Consider the following 25,068-nt stretch of genomic DNA (forward strand, 5'->3'; position numbering starts at 1 on the left):
TTAAAATAACATTCTAAGCTGTGCAGTCAAGATGCAATTTTTCCACTGTCAGACTATGGTTCTTTCAAGTCTTTCCAAGCATTGTCAGATATATACAGTCATCAGATTATATAGATAAGAAGGCATGGAAGGTTTAGAGGATCTCTGTAGCATTTGCTTTACTTCCAAATATGCATGCAGAGAACATAGACTATGAGAACTGGAGATATAATGCATAGATTACTGTTCTTACTAATATTTCTTACAGTCTCATGCTTGGTGATTCCATGGTTAGCAGTTTGCCATCAAAACTCAGCCATTCACAAAAAAGCAGGGAGGTCTCTATATACCCAGGCTCTTCAGATATGCAGCAATACATTTGTAAACCAAAATAGAGAAAGAGAAGATCGTCCCCACCAAAATAAATCAATAAAGAAAAAGCCAGGAGAGGATTGGGTAATTTTCAACAGACACAGAATGTTGAGTATGCCAGTTTTTTAAAGTGCAGGAACGAAGGCAGTTGTATGAACTGGTCTGCTTGAGCTACTGTTAGGGCAAGAGTACCCACCTTCTGCTACTTAGGGACTAACCCAGTTCAAGGAGGGAGAGAAGTAATTAGATTTAAGAGATCCTGTCCCTACACTACAAAAAGGGCACCTTACTTGGCCTGCGGTGTAGATGTTTGTATTTTTAGTGAGGGACTTTTAGTGGGTGGGGAATGTTTGGGAATTTTATGTGTGTGCATGTGTCTGGTCTCTGGGTGTCTGTGAATTTCGTTGTATGTGTATATACTTACAATGACAATAAATTATTATTATTATTATTATTTCTCTATCATAATATGCAGTCCATATTTCCTTCTTGTTTCTTGGAAGATTCCATTATATTTTAGTGTACTTCTAGTTAGTTTAGCAGTACAAATCAAAAGACATTGTCCACTTTTTCCACCTTATTGGTCCTCAGCAGTAAGAAATAAAACCAATACAATTTGATATAAGGAAGATGGCTAGGGCTCCCCCGAATTTTTTTCAATGACGCACAACAACAATGTAATAAAGGCCTAATCTGAAAGCACTTTTAGTTATCTCCACAAATTGCTGTCATCTCCCTTGCTTGACAATGTCAAAATAATGCCAGTCCTTCACTTCTAATGGTGTAATAGACAGCTAAGATGTAGTGTGCTCTGGTCCATGGGGTCATGAAGAGTCGGACACAACTTAACGACTAAACAACAACAACGATGCTCAAATAAGCTTGTTTACCTCGTGAGCTGACTTGTACAGAGATGCTATCTAGTTGCTGCATGCTAGATTATTCAACATGACAGCTTTTATGTATAAGAGAAGACAATGTCTGTTAGTAAAACACAGGAGACTTCTGTGCAAGTCAAAAACAATCTTAACTGCATGCATAAATGCAAAAAGGGGTTGTGAGATCTGCAATATAAAACTAAGCTATACAGAGATTATCTGAGAAAGGCTGTTCTTTATCTCTATTGCAATTAAGAGTAATAATAATAATAATAATAATAATAATAATAATAATAATAATAATAATAATAATAATAATAATAATAATAATAATAATAATAATAATAATAATAATAATAATAATAATAATAATAATAATAATAAAGTGCTGTCAAGTCAATTCTGATTATTGGCAATCCTCTTCAGGGTTTACCATTCCCTTCTTCTAGTGGGTGCCCTGGGACTGTGCAGTTTGTCCAAGGTCACATAAGCAGGCTCTATACATAGGAGGCACAGTGGGGAACTGAACTTCCAACCTCTGGTTCCACAGCCAGAGACCTAAACAACTAATCAATTCAGCCAGCTGATTAAAAGTGATATTTTAACTGTATCTTAGGGCTTGGAGAGTTTGAGTAATATTTAGAGTTCATCTATGTTGTTGTTTAGTCGTTTAGTCGTGTCCGACTCTTCGTGACCCCATGGACCAGCATGGCTAACAACAAGGCCAGTGGAGGTGATGGCATTCCAGTTTAACTATTTAAAATCTTTACAAATGATGCTTCTTTAATTTGTTTTAATAAGCCTCATTTAATTTCAACATATGAGTAGCAATTAATGAAAACTCAAATATTTTAAAATCTAATCATTACACTGTCAATGACCTGGTGTTACCAATTACCAAAGGTGAGAACGAATGTTGAAATCTTATAATCATTATGTTTAAGATGGCCAGATGAATTAAATGGCATACCAGAATTAACATTAGATAATTAATGTTATGTAATTAAATGTAATTTTAATTATAAATTGGTTATGGGTAGGTCAAAGGCTATCAGAGCTAGTCCATGCACAACCGGAAGGCAACATTTCCTCCGCAAAGCAGCCTCCTCCAGAAAAAAGTCACATAATGCCATGTCTTTGCCTTTAGTGTTGTGCCTCTGCATGCTCAACAAATTTACAGCGACAGCAAGTTCATAGATTCAGAAACCCTGAGCATGTAGAAAAGAACCACAGCAGCCTCACTCAAGATGGTGATCCTTAGATATATTGCAGTATGACTCCCATCACCCCCAACTAGCACAGCAAGTACTGTGGTGAATGGCTGGGACATGCAGTACACCTGGAGGGCACCGCAAGTTGAATAAGGCCAGGCTATAACATGTTTCTTGCATCTTCATTGATACAAAATTGGCTGATCAAAACAGCAGCTTACATGCACTGGCGCCAATACTGCTTCTCATTGAACAAATGGAACGGTACATGGCCTGTGTACCTGCTGAAATATAAAGGCTAGATTTTTAGCTTAAATATAAAGGCTAGATTTTTAATGCAAATAGAAAGGCTAGATGTCTAATGTAAAGCTGCATCGGTTTTATCTGGTGCCCTAAATTGCAGTAGGGTACATTGGGAAAGACTGTTCTAACCACTAGAACTCCCCTTCAACTTATCATCACTCCACACTTTTCAAGGCTCTCTTTACCTTGAGGGCTGCAATGTGTTTTCACATGAGTGCTCAAAACCCAGCATTTTTACCTACCACCAACTACTATGCTTATGTGATATCTTTCTGAAACCAATGTGGTACTTTTATGAAAATAGTTATCATCCTTCTGTTTAAGAACTCCTGACTTGATTGCAGACTAGGCACAATTTGCTGAAATTCTCATTTTTCCTGAGGAAGGTGGTTTGAGCCCATATTTACATCAGTGAATGTCACAAAATTATAGTTCTGTGTATTATTCCTAATATATATATATATATATACTTTGCGTATATGAAATTTTCCTAATTGCATGCTTTCTGAAAATACTCCCCACCCCCAATGCAATGCACTTTGGTACATATATTTCCTTAATATACCACGTTTTTGTGAGTAGCTTTGAGCTGCAAACTGAACCACACAATTCTGAGAAGAGGATGTTTCAGCATAGCAACTGCATTCTGGTTACAGTATATATTTGTCTGGTTGCATTGTAAGTAATTTCAAATAATGTTATGCTGCCTTTCTCTTTGAAAAGGACCCAAGGCAATTTACAATACTGAAAGACAATATTTAAAGTTGAAAAACAACGAGTATACAATCGTGTTAACATTATTAAAAGACAATATTTAAAGTTAAGAACAATGAGTATAAAGAGGCAGCTTACATCATGAAAAGGCAATATCAAAGCCAAGAACAAAAGCATACAAATATTGAAAAGAAAAAACAAATGCCACTCTGAGAAATAGAAAACACAAAAATGGAAAACGCAAGTAGTACTAAAAATCCAGTGAAAGCAGTAATGCATAACAATCCATCTAAAAAATTTCACACAGGTAGCTAGTTACGGAGGGAAGGGTTGCCTGAAGAGAAGTCTATCCTTACTCTTGAGATGGTGCCCAAGAATCTAGAAGCTCTATAGAAGTCTCTATCACTTAGAAATTTGGGGGGCAACAACCTAAACTACAGTACTTCATTTACTACATAGCAACTTGACTAATTCTACATTTCAGTCAGATCCATTGAAACCACAGCATGGATTCATAATTATGCTTAAGATATAATCAACTATGCAAAGAAAAGCTTCTGGAAATGATTTGGTTATATTAGTTATCAAGACCCAAAGATGATAATGTTTTTGGCTCTTGAACAAAATCAATTTTTCAAATGCATAAGGTTCAATTGCTGCCAGATTATTAAGTACTTTGTCTGGGAAGTAAACAGCAGATGCTAAAGGAGCAAAACTGGGGGAAAATTATTTATGCATTTCTGTTATATATTTCAGGGAAGAATATTGACATATAGGGATGTTTGGCTTCTCTTAAGGTGTAAGCCAATTAGCCGTTACTAGATCCAATTTTTAAAAGGACAAAATATAGTTGGAACAATCAACAAAGCTGTCAGTTTTACTGCTTAGATGCATCCTCCACACAGGCAGCAAAATGTAGAACTTCCTATTTTCATTTTTGCTCATCAGTAACTGCCTGCAAATCCTCATAGAAATAGCGCTAAACTATTGCACTTTACATTTTTCCCAGCCCTGCTTCCAAAATCACTCAGGTCAGGTAATATGATCACAGCCTCCTACTCCAGCATCTTGACTACAACCCTGAGAGCATGTGACTGACCCAACATCATCTGATAGATCTGTGAATCCAAGCCAACATGAGTACTAGTAGGATACTAGTAGGGTTTAGTCTATGCCCTCGTTCCTGCCCTTACACTGCCTTCCCATACAAGATCTTCCCCGCCACCCTAAACCTGGCACAACTCCAAGGCTGACCATCAGCATCTGCCCAACTTCATGAAGGAGATGAAAACTGGGACTCTCTTCCCCACCCTTGTCAGAAGGTGACAGAACATTCACTGTGACAGTGATTCACACAATACAGTGGTTCCCAACTCTGGGTAGCCCAAGTGATCTTGGACTGCCATTCCCAGAAGCCCCAGCCAGCACAGGTGATGGTGAAGGCTTCTGGGAATTACAGTCCAAGAACAGCTGTGTTACCCAAGGTTGGGGACCACATTCCACAACTAATATTTTGCGACAGCTTAACTAGATCTGTGCAATACCTTTATCTTCAAATGTAACTGAGTGGGTTCATAATTTCAATAGGAATGAAAAATAGATGTTTCTTTCTTTTAAAAAAAACTAAATGTAACTTAAACATATCAAGTTGAAGTTCTATCCATGGCAGACATTTCTAACACATGTCTACTGAATGAAATTTATAACACAAGAGCTACAATAACCTTTTGAAAACAGTGCTTATCATCCCTCACCTGGTGACAGTGTTCATTTCCAGACCATTCTAGAGTTCTTTCTAGAGGTCAAGACCAGTTTGCCTTTTATGTTATACACACACAACGGTACCTGGATGCCTTCACTGAGTGCTGCTCTCCATCTAAAACAGGTGCACACACATGCTTGCAGGCATAATAGGTCTATGGAAAAGGGGATAGCGCATAACAGTTAGTAAATTAAGCCTGTCATTTGAAGCAGCCTAGAAATCAGTTTATAGCACAAAGGAGGTCAGATCCATTTTTTTTTCTATTATGGAACTACAATTACCTTATTAACATTTAAATCAAAAGCAAAGCTTATGGTTACCGCACACTAATCCTTTTCAGACAGCCTGATAAGAGGATTTTCTCTAGGAGGTACTGATTGTGTTGTCATTCTGTAGAGGTCCTATGCACAAAGCTAACATTTAAAATCCTCCTGTTTGCAATCCACTTGGGGCTTCAGTGATTTCCCACACACACACACACACACACACACACACACACACACACACGCACGCACGCACGCACGCACGCGCGCGCGCACACACACACACACACACACACACACACACTTGATCATAAATTGCAGCAAAGAAATATCATTAAAAGGAAAAGTAATGTAACGCAAACTTTTCATCCATTCTACATCTTCCAGAGAACTCTGGTTATCAGGCAGCTAAAAGTACAATCAATAGATAAAAATGAGTCCATGTTTATCAGTCATTTAGTAACATGATTGAGTTATGACTTGGCTCTGTTAGCTAACATTCAGTGGTTCTCCCACATTCACCAGGATGAGTAAGGTATTTATAACAGGTTTGAGAACAAGAGGAGACATGACCTTAAGGGGATCTCCTTGGTCTGTGTAGACAAGATGTCCATCAGCTGGAGCTGACAGGATGTAGAATTTAATAAATACAGTACCACAGGTTTTCCATCTGTGGTTTAGACCATATTGTGAGGTGAGCACTGGAGTGGCATTTGCAAAGACTGTGTGGTCTACTGTAAAGCCATAAGAAAGCTAATTTAAACGGTTAAACTTCCCAAATACATGCTGTTCTATGAATAAGCTCACTATTTGGGATATTCTTTATAAGAAATGGCTACACTCCAATGAAGCAGCTGTAAGCAAAGCTCATGTGCCCCCCCCCCGCCCACCTCATGGCTGTTTGGAACCCCTGGACCCCATAGACCAAAACCTTCCCTCACAAACAAAGAATTTTTTTTTAAAAAAAAAGCTGCTCTGGGAAGCCTCTATGAGTTGTGTTTCACCTTTTAAATGGATTATTGTAGGGGAGTCCCACACCACTGAGCACACACACAAATCCATTTTTTAAAACCAAAAGTGGCCTTATAGCCACTTCTGGTTCATTTTGACTTAGGCACTTTTGATGGATGGATATCTTTTGCATTTTCGGTGGTCTGGAGGACTCCCAAAGAATTCTGAGAGCAGAAAATTGGCCCCTGAACCCACCAGTGTTGCCCACCCCACTGCAAAGATTTCATCCACCTTAATTTAGTCATGGGGCTAGATAATGCAACACTTCTGAAAGGTGTGGCCATCACAGTCAATAACTTTGCAACATGCTGTTTTGATTAAAAAGATGTATTAAAACTATGACTGGATACTGATGGGTACAGAAATGGATAGAGGGAGTTTGGGGAAATCTGGATCCAAAGTTCAAAGGGCTAAGCACTGGCAATAAGAGGAAGGACAAACCACCATTACTGATTCTTTACATTCACTGCTACACTTAAATATCTATCTATCTATCTATCTATCTATCTATCTATCTATCTATCTATCTATCTATCTATCTATCTATCTATCTATCTATCTATCTATCTATCTATCTAATCTATCTATCTATCTAATCTATCTATCTATCTAATCTATCTATTTATTTATTGTCATTGTAAGTATATACACAGTATACCCATACAATGAAATTCACAGACACCCAGAGACCAGACACATGCACACACATAAAATTCCCCAAACATTCCCCACCCACTAAAAAATCCCCCAACACTCCCCATCCACTAGAAGTCCCCCACTAAAAATACAAACATCTACACCGCAGGCCAAGTAACACAGTCCAACTAACTATTCACTACTGGTGGTCTTTATGCTCATTATTAAGTGCAATTATAGCAAATATATAAGCATATCACATCGTTAGCATATTGAAAGCAAAGGAAGCCAAATTTGAGGATACAGAGGAACATGATGGGGACTTCATGCAGCTCAACTGAATTCAAAACACATCAGCATACCTGACCAAAGCAGAGCCCTTTATACTTGATGCTACTAGAAAAAAACAGATGCCAGTTTATCTCAGGTGGCTAGAAATCAAGTACGACCTATTCCATATGCGAGCTGTTAACTATGTAAGGCTGAGCATAACTACATTACAGCTTGAAAGGAACTTTTTGCTGCTGTGAAGTGCAAAATATGTTTAAGTTTCCTCCCCAGTGATTTCTCTCATCTCATAAGTGCATTTGGTGGAAACACACAAGAGAGACTTCTCTGTTGCTGCTCCCAGACTTTGGAACTCCCTCCCACAGGAGGCCAGGCTGGCCCCATCTTTGCTGTCCTTCCACAAGCAAGCAAAGACCTAATTGCTTGGGATATCTTTCTGCCTGTGGAATTAAATAAAGCTATACATACACCAAGGGACGTGGTGGTGCTGTGGGCTAAACCGCAGAAGCCTGTGCTGCAAGGTCAGAAGACCAGCAGTTGTAAGATCGAATCCACGCAACGGAGTGAGCTCCCGTCTCATTGTCCCAGCTCCTCACCAACCTAGCAGTTCGAAAGCATGTAAATGCAAGTAGATAAATAGGTACCATCTCGGTGGGAAGATAAAACAGCATTCCCTAGTCACGCTGGCCACGTGACAACAGAAACTGTCTTCGGACAGGCGCTGGCTCTATGGCTTGAAAAGTGGGATGAGCACCGCCCCCTAGAGTCAGACACAACTGGACTAAAAATGTCAAGGGGAACCTTTACCTTTTTTATACACACACCAAAAAAAAAATCTTTCCAGGGTATTAAAATGTGTAAATATATACAACATCTGGCTAGATACTTAAATGTGTTGAATAAGCTTTCTTCAAACATCAGGTGTACACTACACAGTACAAACCACCATAAAGTCAATCCATTAATCCATCTGGCCCAGTATTGCATGCTGTGACTAGCTAGTCACAGCATGCAATAACTGATAGCAGTACTTGTCTATAATACACACAAGAAAGACACAGCCATTAAATGAGTTATCCATCATTCAGCAGAAAAAGTTGGAATGAGTTTATCTGCCTTCAGGGAAAAACAGAACAAGTTTATATTATAGTGGGTGGTTATTCAACTCTGAGGACAGAGACTTCTAGAAATTGATCTTCCAGGTGTTCTTCTTATAAGAGTTCTTAATGCTTCTTCTTCCTTGAACAGATTATTTGCCCTAAGGAAAGAGTCCCAAGGCTTGAAGTGTACTAGACCAGGGATGGGTGGTCTCACTCTGGCTGAAGACTATTTTTCAGACTTGCCAGTAGCCCAAGGGATGCCCTTGCATGGGGACAGGGCCGAAGAGACTAATTTGCATACTAGTTTTTTTAAACAACAAAAAACTCAGTGCAGTGATTAAGTACCATAAAGTTGTTACAATTATTTTGTTAATCAAAAAGCAGGTTTAACTATTAAAAATGGATTTGAAATACAAATCCCTTATGTGCTGATTACCAACATTATTTTAGAAGAATGTAGAAGGGGTTGTAGGGAGCTCAGAACCCCACAAAACATAGTAAAGATGTCATCACTCTCCCCTAAAAGATACTCATTTGGGGGGGGAGGTATGTGGGTTCTAGGAGGCCACAAAAATATTCCTGAATGCTTGAAGGGCCATATGTTGTGCACCTGTGTGTGTGTGTGTGTGTGTGTGTGTGTGTGTGCGCGCGCGCGCGTGTGTGTGTGCGTGCACGCGTGCATGCACATGCATGTGTGCGTGCACGCATGTGTGCGTGTATGTGATACAAAGTCAAAACTGACTTAAAATGACCCAAATAGGGCTTTCAAGGTATGTGAGATATTTAAGAAGAGGCTTTATCAGTTCCACCACCACCCTGTGTGTTTCTATGGCCAAGTGAGGATTCAAACACAGTTCTTCTGAGTCTGACTCCATCACTCTACCCACTACACCACACTGGGTACTCGCCCATCCCTGAACTACACTAATAAGTCTCAGAGAATCCTCCACTTCTTGGTTTTGTTTGTTTTTTCATTCTCCAGTTCTATGTCTCCTCTCATCCATTCAGAAACATGAAAGCTAGTCCAGTGTGGCAGTTTTAAATCCCATTCATGAAGAAATTAAGGGCAGACCAGTTTCTCAATAAGATGGTAAAGAACTAAGAGACTGGCCTGACCTACTCTACAATTGGCTGACTATTACAAGAGTAAGACAGCAAATTCACCCAGATACTGTGCCTATTTCGGAAACAGAGTAACACATGACATAGAATAAATGTCTCTTCTAAGGAAGTTATTTTTGTTTCAGGTAGGAGTCATAAGCAAAATAAAGAGGAATTTTAAGCCGACCTAAATAATTCAACTTCAAGACCTGATCTATACACTTCATAGTGTGAAAGCTTGGGGGCAATTCATTCAGTGGAAAACAGTTTATTTTTATGATGGTGGGAGACTTGAAGATCTACTTTGGAGCTGGATGTGTACACAGTTAAATGCAACAGGCTGAGGTTCATCCTTCTACACTTAAAAACTGGGCATTTGACATCATTATTTAAACATGAAGCCTGAATGCACCATCAAACATGACGGTTTTTAAATTGGTTACATGTGCCTTTATCCAATTAAGTGATTCCTCTTCACATCAGGGAAGAATTGGCACATCCCACTTGCAAAAAAACACCTAAATTTTGAAATTAAAAAAACCTATCATAACACTTTGATTGCTAGAACCCTAATACTTTGCCTACATTTGAGATAGCTCTTTGCAAAGGATACTGTTCTATTCACCCAGAATTACTTCACAATGACTTCCACATAGCTCCTTTTTTACAACTGCAGTTGAGATTTGTTAGAAAGCCAATCAGTTACAAATATAATCAACAGATTTTTTAAAAAAAAAAAATTGTATGATGCCACAGCAGATTTTAAAAGGGTCTGCTGAATCAGCTCACTGCTTTGTCTTAAGCAGTTCTGATCACACTGGAATTCCAGTTCTGTATTGAAACAATATTTACTCTCATTATTCAAAATTCCAACAGAGTCAGTATTAGTTGTGCTTTTACTTCTGCTGTTGGCATCCTTAGTGTTATTTTACCCTAGACCTAATTTTCCAAATCTTGAGGTAGATGACTTCCTGTGAAGCTGCTGACTAATACCTCCTCAAGTAAACAGTGTGAGGATTTCAGCAATGAGTATCAAGCCTGTAGAGATCCATGGATTTGCCTATAGCTCAGGGGTGTGCGACTTGTAATGCCAAATCCAGCCTATGGCAGAACAGTGGGTATCTGCCAAAAAAGACCAGCCATCCAGATGCTGTTGGACTGCAACTTCCATCTGACCTAGCCAACAAGGCAAAGTCATAAAGGAAACAGAAATTTTCGGTCTAAAAACATCTAGGGAGCCATCTTTGGCCCATCTCTGCATTAATATTTTGAATCCACAGTTGCCCTAATCACAGCCACTCAATACCAGGGAATTCAGGATAACCAAGCATCACCATAACATGACAGTTTACTGCAAAATAGCATTGATGTGTTGCTAGTGCCAATTACAACGTGCCAAACAACAGGTAAGTGTAAGCATCAGGCACGGTAGTAGCACATGCAAACCCACCCTCATTGCCAAAAAGGCCTATGATTTACTATTTCTACAGCCTGTGATCCATGACAGTCAGTAACCATGGCAACAAGCTCAGTTCCGGAGTGCACAGCATAGAGTCAGGTGAGAACATTCACTGAAGCAGGTAGAGACAAGGATAAATATTAATACATCAGTTGCTGGCTAGCATGAATGAAGTTCTAAGCCATTTCTGAATCAGGTCATAACACAAGTTTATACGCACATGGATGCCATGAATAAACAACTATGTCAACCACACTGATGACTATGATACCTGTGAACACATATTAATATGACAGGAATAGGAGTATGCTAATTTTTCAGTAGCACAATAAGCTCAAGTTGCTTATTTTGAAAGCACACTAGTTTCAGGGAGACCTGCTTCCAAATAAGGCATGTTTAGGGTCACAATCTTTATCGGTTCAAAAGGAGATCTTAATATATTACAAAAGTAGCAAATAATACATACAACCCATTCCTTCCTATAGGAACCGGTGTTGTATCCGGCTTAACAACAAACAAAATTTACCCAATCACAACAAAAACCCCTGTAAAGCACATTTCCATGTACAGGTGTCTTAACTGATTTGTGTTGGTATTGCTACCCAGTACTGTGCAACTTTATTTCCCATATTTTAGATTCAATGCACAGAAGGTAAAACAGGAGCAGTGCCAGTTGTTCAGATTACGCCTTGAGTACAGAGTTGCAAATGTCAAGACACCTTGAGGTCTACGGGCTTGAAGGACTCCCATATGCTAGCCAAGATTACCTTGTTTGGGATGCCTAGCAGTTCTTACCCATTATAATAATCATGGGGCTCTTCTAATTAATATACTGTATAAAATGTGGTTGCTAGACAGTAATAACTATGTGTCATCAAGTCAGTTCCAACTTATAATGATCCTTCCCAGGTTTCCTAGGTAGAGAGTACTTAGAGATGGTTTGTCATTCCCTTCTTCAAGGTCATCTTGAGGTCATGCAGTTCACCCAAAGCAACACAGGATGACTTTTCTCACACAAGGCACAATGTGGAGTCAAATTGCTGACCTCCAGCTCCCTACTCCCTAAGCTGTACAGTGGACTTCGTTCCTTATACTGGTTTAATGGGACAGTGATCCTTTGGTGAGATGACTAGAAATAGCTCCACTGTCAAGAAGAGATCATTATTTGATGTAGCTTGACCAGAAGCAGACACTATATATAACCTATCATTAGAAGAGGAAAATTCTGATGCAAGTGTCACAGCAGGAGCTTATCTGCCGCCCCCCCCCCAGTTTCTGTGAATTAGCTTGCTTTGTTTTATGAGTGGTATTTGGGGCATAAGTACATCATCCTTTTGGAATTGATTCCTCAAACATCAAATTCCACCCAAATCACACATCTCCAACAGAAACATGTTTCAGCTATAAGATTGGTTTGTCTATGTCTGCTCCTGATCTCAGTTGTTGTGTAAGCACCAATTAGTCTTGAGGAGAATCCTTAAAGTGATGTCTAGAGGACATCTGGGGTGGCCAAGAGCAAACAAGCCGAGGCTTAATTCAACTAAGACAGAAGGTAAGGAAGCAGACTCATCTGGTCTGATGCATGAGCACACTGCTGAGTAGGGGTTGCATGCTCCCTGAAGGCACCAGCAGCCCATAGTCCAAGCAAGACTGGGGGCCCCACCCACCCCCATCAGGGGGAAGTGGGCAGGCCCACCATCACAGCCCAAATCCAAGTCCAAGTCCTGCACCCTCTGGAAATCCACTTCCTTGGGGCCAGGAAGGTGGCAGAGAAGAACTGGGAGCTGCTGCATACAGCAGCTGTTCATCTTCACCTAGGAATAAGGAAACATAGCAGGGGAGGAGAAAAGAAAGGGCTTGGCTTTAACCTTTGAGGGAGGGAGGCTGAAAGGAATGAAAACCAGAAGGCAAGGAAGCAGATCGAAAGATCGTAAGCAACAGAGAGTGGAACTGGAACTGGCAAATGAAAGTATAATGGAGAAGACAAGAAGGGGCTGCAAGAAAATTAAAGCAGAGAAAGGGACTTGCTATCTCTCTGTGTATGCCTGGAAGTCCTGATCCACCTGAAACTATCCCAAAAGAGAATAATGCAGTTGAGTGATTTTCCTGTGGATCTAGATTTGTGCAAGGGTGAGGACTACATGGACACTCTCCATGTGGATTATGAGTTGTTTTGCCCAAAGAGCCAAGAATTGGGGGGGGGGGCTCTCTTTGATACAGCATTGCCTCCAGAAATGCAGGTAGCATCAATTACTGGTGGTGATTGTGATTGTGATGCATCTTTTAAACTTAAAGCACAGGATGGCAGCTGGAAGGCTAATCTGGGGTTACACTGCCCTCACTTTCTACCACTCTGGACCACAAAGTCACACCCACATCTTTTGTGACCAAACAAGAAAGGCATACCTGATGAACGACATAAGCTGCATCATCTAGTTAAATTCATAAGACTGCCAGAGTTTGATTCATAGGTTGAATACAAGCCTATACCATAACCAACACCAATGCCTCTGCCACTAACTCAGAAGCAAGAGCAAAAATTTGTTTGCAAATATAGAATAATTTGCTCGCTTGCTTGTTGAAGCAACACACTAATAAAAAAAATTTTTTTCTATGTTGGCAGCATCGGAATTCTAAATTACTTCAATTTTGGCAGAGACATCATAAGGAAGTTTCTGTTAAGATATAAAAGCCCCCCAGGCCTTAAAAACACATTATAGTTTGTGGGTGAAGAAACCATCCAGAAGTTGCTTTAGCTGCTCCTCATTATTACATCTTTAGATCAAGATACTCATCTGCAATATTGTACTGTATTCCAAAGGTTCAAATCAAACAAAGTTAAGCTCTTTTAAAAACCAGGACACCATCAAGCTCATGTTCAGGTTTGAGTGGATATCTGACTTAAAACAGCTACCAATGTTCTAACTATTCATTTAAGCACTATAAAAATGGGTTCTCTCAGCAAGGGGACATATCACATTATAAAAGAGTGTGAAATTTATTTATATAAACACATATGCAAAGAGTACACAAGAGGTTTTATCAGGGGAGGGGTTCTGTTTTGTTTCCCCTGCCTTTTCTTCTTCTGACATACCTAAGAAACAAACACTACAGTTATAGCAACATGATACCACTCTAACCACCATGGGTCCACCTATAAAAACCCAGGATCTGCAGTCTGCTGAGGTCATTATAATTCCCTGTAAGAGAGTTCTAGTGCTTTAGTTCAGGAGAGGTCATCAGAGCTTTCTCACAGGGATTTCTAAAGTAACCTCACCAAACTACTGTACAAGCTAATGTCACATGTGTACCTGATAAAAGAACAGAAACATATTCCAGAGATGCTACTTCGAGGATACTACTTGGAACTACTGTATTGCAACAAGGAAAGATAACAAGGCAGGCAACAGAAGCTGCATCAGAGAGTAAATGTGAAAAAAGGTCAGTACTATAAGTTATACGATTGTCCAAAGTAGTAACAATTGGGTGATACAGTCCAGTCACAGCTGGGCTGATTCTACTCTTAGGCAGCCATTCTTCTGCTACTGGGCTCCAGAGGAGCAGAACACAATTGCTGCCTCTATTTGCCTGTTAATATAGTTCATCATGTGGTTTGATTAATGGGCTGAGCAGCATGGTTCTTCAGGATCATGATTCTTGTTGTGGCTCTTCTGAACAGCATACAATAAGAGCATATAATAAGAGGGCACACTTTCTTATTATCCATAATTTTCACTCCTGTACTGTAAGACTAGGTATGCCTCCATTTCCACCTCTCAAACCCACCTATCTGGAATCCACAGAACCATCCTGTCAACATACGTATTTTATGGAACTTTGCCATCACAAAACAACCACTTTATTGTGTTAGAGACTCTGTTTAAACATGAACCCAATCCAATGTTGTATTTTTTTAATCAACCATGGGATGTTTTCAACATAAATGTGAATTCAAAAAAAAAAAAATCTTAGGACTTCAGAGCTGGAAGGGACCCTATCTCCACTGACTCCTGCACAGTGAGGAATCAAACTCCCAACTTCTACTAAACCACTGAGCTATCCAGCAGTTCACTACATGCCTTTTTCCGTAGTATTTAAACCGCATTCTTACTGTAGGAACTAGCCATCCTGAAATCACTTCCTTCTGTTTCAGCATATCCATTACTGTAATGAAAGCTAAGGGTTCCCTGAATAATGATTTATTTATGTTCTAAATATAGTCATCCTGTTTGCATCAGGTTTCAAGGTTTTTTAAGAAGCACATGCCATAAAGGAGGCGTTTAAAACCTTTATTCAACACTCTGAAGCTATGATCCATTCTCTGAAGAGTTCAGTCAGGCCATATTTAGAGTGTTTTAAAACATCAATTTGTTGGCAAACTTTATTACAAACTAGTTAGCCATAAACAAGGTCTCTTAAAAGTATACCTCTGGAGCCCATGAGGCCCATCCTCTGTTCTAAGTGCCCCACAGACCCATTTGATAAAACATACTCCAGATCAGGCATTTTATGAACCGCTGCAATTTACAAAGAGCAGTAACATGTGCTGAGGTTCTGGGAGAGCAATGTGAAGCAGTCACAACATCACCGGGCCAATCCTACTGTTAGGGAGAGCGAGGTGGCTACCTCAGAACACAGATACAGGTTACCATGAAAGTGCAACAATCAGTAGCTAGTTAATTTGTGATCACTGTATGTGTAACATCAGGGACGGGGAAGCACTTAGCTAATAGATCCACCGCCAACATGGTATTTTCCCTCAGACAGTTGCAGGAGAAATGTAGGAAACAATGACAGCCACTCTTTGTGGCCTTCGTAGATCTCACAAAGGCCTTTGATTTGTTTAGCAGGGAGGGCCTTTTTAAAATACTTCCCAAGATTGGATGTCCACCTCGACTCCTTAACATCATCAGATTGGTCGGATTCCAAAAGATTTCCTGTATGGAGAATTAGTGCAGGGAAAGCGCCCCAGAGGGAAACCACAGATGCAATACAAGGATATCTGCAAGCAGGATCTGAAGGACTTAGGAATGAACCTCAACAGATGGGAAACCTTGACATCTGAGCGTTCAGCCTGGAGGCAGGCAGTGCATTATGGCCTCTCCCATTTTGAAGAGACACTTGTCCAGCAGGCCGAGGCAAAGAGGCAGTCCCAAACCATCAAAAACAGGGAGCTAGACAAGGGACAGATTGTATTTGTCTTCAGCGTGGAAGGGATTGTCACTCTCGTATTGGCCTTCTCAGGCACACTAGGCGCTGTTCCAAGTCCTCTATTCAGAGCACGTTACCATAGTCTCTCAAGACTGAAGGATGCCTACTACTGCTGGATAAGGTATGCTTGATACCACTTTTCCCCCCTCTTACAAGTGTACTGTGCAATCAGTTTATTTGGGGAAGTATTACTGTAAGGTTGTTATTCCAGAATTAGCACTCAAGTGGCACACACTTAGCCCTTTATCTCTTTTAACACTGCCTGCCAGAAACAATCCTGTGGCCATAGAGACCTACACAGTAACTTTTAGACAGGCCTTCAAGGATATGTCAACATTGGTGTTGAAAGGAACCATTTCAGTTCTATCATTGCACAGTTACTTCCCAGAGACATGGCTCAAGAAATGTGAAAAACATTTCACGCAGAAGCAATTCCTACACATTGGGGATGATACATCCTCAAGCAACAAGCTCTGTGAACTGAAGCCCTCCAACGAGGGCAAGAGCATCTAGTAAGGAATCATCACTCCCTTGAAAGAACCACAAATCCCGGGATTCTCTGCAGAAACCCAGAAAAATCAGCTTCCCTGGTGGTTCACTAACTTGTGGAATAATTTTGTACCATTCAGTACAGCTACAGACCAAGGAAGCATGGCTAGCACAAGCAAGTGGGAAAATACTGTTTGTCCAATCTGCAGAAGTACAAGAAGATTATCATTCTCATTTAAAAAAACCTCAGGGGCTGAACTGAATGCAACATCATTGTGTAGAGCTGCTGCATCCCAAGTCAGAGTAGCCATGATGATATCTGACCTCCCAGAGGCAGCAAATGAGAAGATGACGTGTAAACAGAACTACACCTTGGAGGCATCAATTTGGCACTATGGCCCAAAAAGTGGACTTATTATAGAGCCAACAAGCCCTATAAAAATGTCTACAGCAGTCCTGCATATTATATTACCCCTGCAATGAAATACTTACTTCCAGTGGTCAAGAAGTACCAGCCTCCTCTCAAGTAAGTCCTAAAAATGCAGCGCAAAGTAAATGAGTCCAGATCATCCTTCCTGAGCAGGCTCACGTGCATTCATCTGTGCTTTTGCCTCCTCCCTTGCAGGCATTGTCAGAAGTGATCCTACTGCCTAGATATTCTTACTCCTACTCGGGATGTTAGTTGCTTTTCTAACACTGGATAATACCACTACCATCCACGTAGGGCTTTTTTGTGAAAGTGTCCAGAAACACAGAATGAGCAGCAGAGTCTAGGAATAAACTTGAAGTTATTGGTGAAAACAAGGCCACATACAGTAAATCCATCATAAGTGGAAGGTCTAGAAGTCACCATGAGAGAGGGTGGCACGACAGAAAGCAGATCAGTAGTTCTTAAGGGCAACAAATATGGACAATACCACTGAGCCTGCAAAACCATCAAGCACCAGCATCTGGAGAGGATCAGATTGTTTAAAAAGTGCACTTCCAGCCATTGATCTTGACCAGGAATGGGGGACGATAGCAGATAGGTAGCCCAGCTGTGTTCTCCTCAATTTTCTTTCCTTGATCTACATGCAGACTTGGGAGACTTATTTCCCCCTTGTCACTCTGAGGTCGTGATTCCTCCTCTCAGCTAGATAGGGGCAAACTCTTAAGAGTTTCTTTATAATGGCTGAACAGACCGACACACAAAGAAGCTAGCTTAGGAACTTTCTGCAATCAAGATTATCGCTTTTTTTCCTGCATTCTCTATGGGTGGATTTCAAGCCTTCTATTTTCATCCAACCACAGATTTCTAGTATTGTTACTGCTGATTGATAGCCATAAGTAGAGCATTAGCCCGCTGAACTCTGCTACCACAAATACCAAATATTTTTACAAAGATGCACATATAAATGCAAAGACATAACTAAGCAATATCCGTCAGGGTTTTCCATCATGTTAAGCCTTCCCATTGTGTGAGCTACGCTTTAAAAAAATGGCTGCCATCCGTACGCTGAACATTTTGGTGCATCCAGCTTGGGAAAAGATTACAGTAACTTTTCCAATGTAGTGTTCGAATTTTCCAGTGTGTAGGACAGAGGTGCATGAAGGTCGGAAGGCATCAGCATGCCCATGACCAGCATCGTTCTTCCATATACCAGGCCTCATTAATTAGGGGATGAAAGCATCTGAATGGGACAAGGATGGGCCAGCTCTAGCATTGTTTGCCCAAGGCTCATTATTTAATAGGGTTCCAGAAGAATCATTGCTTTCTTGGATCAAAAGTACATTCTAAGAGCAGCACATATAAAAGGAGAACTATTCAAACTGTACTGATTTTACAAGCAGCAACAAGGTCTTTCAGTTATATATTTTAGTAAACCTTCTTTCAACTAGAAGAGCTGGTAATATACCAAGCATCTGCATCTTCACAGTTCTGAATTAAAGAACAAATTTCTTTAAGCACCAACATGTTAAAGCATACACATGTAATGCCATCCCGCTCGTTAAAAAATATTAACAAGAACAGATGAGCATATTTTAATAACCTTATTTCCGCATGAGAAAGGGATGAAGAGGAAATAGACACAAGTTTCTGGCTCCAGCACTGAAAGTTTGCAATCTGTTAGAGGATTCATTTCTTTGTTCCTGGATGAAGGAACTGGTTGCTATTTATTTTGCAATGATTACATGCAGCACGTTGTGCCCCTGTAAAAATTTAAAACATTTTCCCCATTTAGAAAATGACTGATTATGCCCTAATCCTCTGTTTATATCGACATATTTTACTTGTTATATCCATAACTGTCAGTATAATAATTTTCCTATTTAGCAATTAATGCAACAAACGTAAAAATGAATATAATGATCACTAAAGCTAACACTTAAAAGCTTGAGCTTCTTCACATCCGAATAAAAAGATTATTGCACTTACTGTATGAATCCCTTTTGGCTGAAAACTACTGAATGCTCTACAGAGGTCAAGCCGTCTCCTCAAAATATACAAAAAGCAATCTGGAGATGGATTAAAAACATCCATGTCTGAACTATTTAGAACACCATCCTACTCTGAGTTACAAATCCAAAGCACTAAAAAGCCACCTTGTTTTCAACAGCATCTCAAAATATGTTCTGAGCAAGACTGACACATGGTGTTCAGTGACAAGGTGATTTGCTTAAATACCTAAGTACTTTGCTTAATACGCAAGTTGCATCCCATAATGTATTACATTTCTGCTCAACCCTAATAGTAGAATGTATCATTTTTCACCTAAAGACATTAACATTTTTCCACCATCTGGAAACCAGAGTGAGAGTCCATCTACTCCTGAAAAGTCAGAAAAGTCAAAGTGTGCTTGTGAAGGCAGTATACCCTTTTCAGGAGAAGACATACTCCCTTATCTCATTACAATTAAGATTACTACAGCACATCCTAAATCAGGCTGCCATTGAGAACAAATCCAGATACATCAACTTCTGCATTCTCAATTGACTGAAATGTTGATCCCAGCTCACAATCTGGAAGTTATAAACCTTGACACTCACTATAATCCACTGAAGAGGGCATCCTTTATGTTTGGCCACCATCTCTGTTGCGTTTTGTAGATGACACCTCTTTCTGTAGTCACACTTAAAACTGTGGAACTCACTTCTGAGAGAGCCCCCTCCACCCCCCATTTCCATCTCCTCCCTGATGTCCTTTCACAGGCTCACAAATATTTCTGTTCAGTGGGTATTTTGCCCAATAAATTGCTGACGTTGTAAAATACGCCGGAGTTTAAGCCCATCAGCCATTTTCCAATCTTTTTTTCAACCTTGTAGCTTATAGCATGCATTACTTATTTTAGCTGTTGTAAGCCTTCTTGAGCATGTGAATTCAAAGGACATTTAATGCTTTAAATGAAATAAATTGTTTTAGTATTTCCCTGTTCCATTACCACTCCCTCTCCCAATGTCACCACAACTCCCTCCATGTTTCTGTGTGAATGATCAACTGCATGTATGAACAAAACTAGGAAACTAACTGTTTTTGAACTCACCCTATCTTACTTATTCTCCCCACATCATGGCACCATAAAACAGAAAAAAATTAATTCCAAGTTCTGTTTGCAGAACAGTGCAGGTCAGAACATCATTCATTTTATTCCAATCCATTTAAAAATACAAATTCATGAATAAATGAATTCCCTCAGAATGAAGTGTCAGTGTCTTAGGCAGCAATATTTAAGTGCAGCAGCTATTGAAGGAACAAATGCACATTTCTCCTTAAGCATGAAAGCCAGTTCCCAATATGTATGCTATCTGCATCAAGCTGAGAGTGAACAAGAAACAACATGCAGTACTTAAAAACAGGGTGGATGGGGGAAGTTGAAGAAAAGAGGCAAGACATCACATATGTCTTTCCTACTCTGTCCACTGGGTTGCCCACATTACTGGCTAAAGGAGACATTAAACAGAAAAAGAGAAACAGGCTCCCACATTTCTGCCAAAACCAAAAATATTCATTCATTCATTCATCCCACAGTGAACTGGGAGGGATGGGGACCATCACTGGCCAAAATCCTACTGCAAACGACTGCTTGTGGGCTAGAAAACTCTGCACTATTTTTTGCAGTCTCATGGTCACCTGACACACGCCCAGGTGGATAACTACACACACAATCTAGGTATACTATGGACTAATGATGCACACTTTGGAGGTTACACTGTGGAAAGTGTAGCTTCATTAGTTCTTAAGGGCCACATAAAAACAATTAAACATATTAAAACTGTGAAATAAATGGTTTAATTTTGGAGTTTTTAGAACCTCTCTGCTCCCTTTAGTAGGTTTGGCTGCACCTTTCCAGGCTGGGGTGACTGTCAATTTATTCAGCAGTAACCAATCATTCCTTCCCAGCCTCTGAATTCAAAGAGAACCCCACCTCTCCACTCCTCCACTCCTTTTATCTATTGAGGTCTGTTGCTGAAAATCATCACAATTGCCAGTTTGCGGTTTGATCTGTTCAACTGTAAGTAATGAAATGTTTTTATTCTTTTCCCTACTCATGTCTCAGAGTGAGTTATTCAGATTGTAAGTGCCAGTTAGTGAGAAAAGGGGTGGACTAGTCTGGGGAATGTGAAGCTATTCTGGTCTGTGAATCCCTGCACTTTTGCTGCACAGGTAGATGAACTTAACCAAAATTCAAAATGCTGCAACATTAAAAACAATTTAAAAGCAAATTACTAAAAGTAAAAAAAGCAATATCATATTTCGATAAACCTTTCCTTGGCAGCCAGTTGCTTACTAAAAACCTAGTTGGAGAGAAATGTCTTGGTTGAGGATTTCAAAACCTGCTGAGATGTCTAGGAAGTTCCATAAGGTAACACTCCCATCTTTCCTCTGGAGTAGGTCATCTATCAGGGCAACCAAGACTTAAATGATTCTATAATCTTGTATCTCCTGAGAAATCTATACGTGGGACAGGAAGCAACAGTTAGAACTGGATATGGAACAATTGATTGGTTCAAAATTGGGAAAGGAGTACGACAAGGCTCTATATTGTCTCCCTGCTTATTTAACTTATATGCAGAATACATCATGCGGAAGGCTGGACTGGAGGAATTCCAAACCGGAATTAAGATTGCCGGAAGAAATATCAACAACCTCCGATATGCAGATGATACCACGCTGATGGCAGAAAGTGAGGAGGAATTAAGGAACCTCATAATGAGGGTGAAAGAGGAGAGTGCAAAAAACGGTCTGAAGCTCAACATCACAAAAACTAAGATCATGGCCACTGGTCCCATCACCTCCTGGCAAATAGAAGGGGAAGATATGGGGGCAGTGACAGATTTTACCTTCTTGGGCTCCATGATCACTGCAGATGGTGACAGCAGTCACGAAATTAAGACACCTGATTCTTGGGAGGAAAATGATGACAAACCATGACAGCATCTTAAAAAACAGAGACACATCACCTTGCCGACAAAGGTCCGCATAGTCAAAGCTATGTTTTTTCCAGCAGTGATGTATGGAAATGAGAGCTGGACCACAAAGAAGGCTGACCGCTGAAGAATTGATGCTTTTGAATTGTAGTGCTAGAGGAGATTCTTAAGAGTCCCCTGGACTGCAAAGAGAACAAACCTATCTATTTTGAAAAAAACCAACCCTGAGTGCTCAGTAGAAGGACAGATCCTGAAATTGAGGCTCCAGTACTTTGGCCATCTCATGAGAAGAGAAGACTCCCTGGAAAAGACCCTGATGTTGGGAAAGTGTGAAGGCAAGAGGAGAAGGGGACGACAGAGGATGAGACAGTTGGACAGTGTCATTGAAGCTACCAACATGAATTTGACCCAACTCCGGGTAGTGGAAGACAGGAGGGCTTGGGCTTGCTCTGGTCCATGGGCTCAGACACAACTTAATGACTATACAACAACAAAGCTACCACTATCTATCTATTTACATGTTTTTAATCCACCTTCATCCCAATATAGGTATCAAGATGTGAAATTTTATATGTATACCTTATAAAATATATATCTTGTATGCTTCTCTTTGAAAACTGATTGCACCATTGCTGAAGTTTTTAGACCATGTTTTGTTATTTATGTTATATTTACTTCTGTGTAGTAAATAAAAATGTATACAGAATGTTAAAATAATTAAGTGGAATGTAGAAAAAGCAGTCCTAAAAAGATATATTGTATTTTAAAAATTGCATTTGAACAGCAGTTTACTAAATGTTACTGCAAAACAAGCAGCTCTCCAGCCAAGCCTGGAAACAAGATCACTATAATAAAATTATGAAGCAAAATCATTTCTTTCATGGCCAACAGTTCAGTATGGAAAGCACAAACAAAAGTTTGAATCAAAAGTGTGTTAACAATGCAATGTGTTAACATGACAGACCCAAGGTGTTTACTGGTTGTATGATTTGCTGTTTTATTTTACCAAACCTCTGTAATTTCAACCCATTGAAGTTTGTGGACTTTATGACTGTTAGTCAAAACAAAAATGCTTATCATCATAGTGACAGCTTGAAGGAAGCTGTTGAACTGTTAGATCTGAAGGAGTAGAGATTTCTATTTAAAAAATCCTGCTGGTGGATCAGGCCTCTACTACTTGCAGGTCCTGAAAAAGAGAATTTACAGTTTGAGGGAAATTGTAAACATCTGAGAGAAATATAAATAGAGGGAGGCAGGAGACATATAAATGGCATCATATTGCAAGGCAACACAACATGTTATACACACCAGATACCAACAACACTGATGCTGAGCACCAGATTTTAAAGAGCAGCAACCATGTAGCAACACAGCAGGTGGGTTCGTTTCCAGAATGCAGAAACACAATCATCACGAATTTCCCTCCATAAATGCAAACTGGCATAAGGCTGGCTTGGCTGGATGAGAATAATATTCAGTAATTTTTCTTGTACATCCATTGATATGCTCAAAGGCTAAGGGTTGCTTAAAGCTATTGTGCTTTTCATTGTATTTTAAAGATATATGCCCCACCCTTTCAATGTGCATTTTAGACTCTCAGCTTTTACATTTTTAGAATGTAAAAGTGTACTGTTTATATACCACCCCATAGCACTTACAGCACTCTCTGGGTGGTTTGCAATTTAATTATGTAGTGGCTACACATTGCTGCTCCCCCCAGTGAGATGGGAACTTGCTAGAACTGTGTTTCCCCACCTGGGGGTCATGGCCCCCAAAGGACTCGCAAAGATTTTTCTGGGGAGTCACAGGTTGCCTTTTATGTGTTGTACAAGCCCTTGTTAAATAATGTCTTCTTTGACTTTTCAGAGAACAATATTCAAGTTAGCATATACAGTATGTGTACGTAGAGAAACAGGACCTTTGAGAGAGAAAGAAGTCTCTGCTTTCTGAGAAGGAATGTTTTTACCCCATTAAAAATGCCTTTTAAAGCAAACATGCAGGGGGCTATTGCAGGTTACTTAGTTATTATAAAATAAGGTTGTGACTAGAAAAAGGTTGGGAATCACTGTGCTAGAAGCATGTAAGGATCTAGTAGAATGTAAACTACTATAATTTGAAACATGTTTATAACATGATTTAAGTCCTGCCTACAACTTTAATTTTGTTTTCAAATGTACTTTTGTTTGAAACTTTTTACAGATGTAATTTTGGATGGCAATCACACCTGCAGCTTTTTACAAGTTGCAAGTATGGTTTTCTGTTTAAGCATTTGAGAGTTTTCCATAGCTGTAGGAATGTTTTCAATACATTTTGACTTGTTACTTTTTGAAGTACATTACAGTATTTTTTATGGAATATAGAAGCAATGTGGATAAATAAAGCCTATAGAATCAGATAAGTTGATGTTGCCTGGAATTATTGCAGCAAAGACTTATACTTTGATAACCGGATGAATTTTAATATCTTCCCCTAGATGGCTATAAAATTCTGTAAGCCTCTTGGAAGGATGCTGAAGCGTCAGAGTCTCTGACCTGATCTAGGAACCCAAAGCATCTCAAACAGTTAAAACAAGTACAATTTAAAATACAGTAATTTATACCACTAAAGACTATTTAATACAACAATATTTTAACACTGTTAATTAAAAACACTTAGAGAAGCAAGCTTACATGATAACCAAAATAGCACTGTGAAACAAAACTCAGTTCTTAAAGTCTGGCTTAAAAAGGAAGCCTCTGACTGCACAATGATGGGAAAGGTGACAACTGAGCCTCCTGTAGAAGGGAGTTCCACAGCCTAAGAGCAGCCACCAAGAAGGCCTTCACTCGTGTCCTTATCAGGCATATCTGAGGTGGTGGCGGAGCTGAGAAAAAAGCAAGGAAATG

General features: G+C 39.8%; 2 protein-coding genes across 3 annotated transcripts in view; one reads left to right on the forward strand and one right to left on the reverse strand.

Annotated features, from left to right (window-relative positions):
• KATNA1 (katanin catalytic subunit A1) overlaps positions 1-25,068 on the forward strand; it is a 450,967-nt gene that overhangs the window by 253,935 nt on the left and 171,964 nt on the right. The window lies entirely within an intron of this gene.
• The window catches only part of PPP1R14C (protein phosphatase 1 regulatory inhibitor subunit 14C), a 63,590-nt gene that overhangs the window by 33,201 nt on the left and 5,321 nt on the right, over positions 1-25,068 (reverse strand). The window contains exon 2 of one of the 2 annotated variants that reach the window (XR_013540566.1): positions 5,212-5,373. The exons of the other annotated variant lie outside the window; for it this stretch is intronic. The gene's annotated coding sequence lies outside the window, so the exon portion shown is untranslated. The remainder of the gene's footprint in view (positions 1-5,211; positions 5,374-25,068) is intronic. 2 annotated transcript variants of the gene reach the window in all.

This window comes from Pogona vitticeps, chromosome 1 (assembly GCF_051106095.1).
Source record: "Pogona vitticeps strain Pit_001003342236 chromosome 1, PviZW2.1, whole genome shotgun sequence".
Classification (NCBI taxonomy): Eukaryota; Metazoa; Chordata; class Lepidosauria; order Squamata; family Agamidae; genus Pogona; species Pogona vitticeps.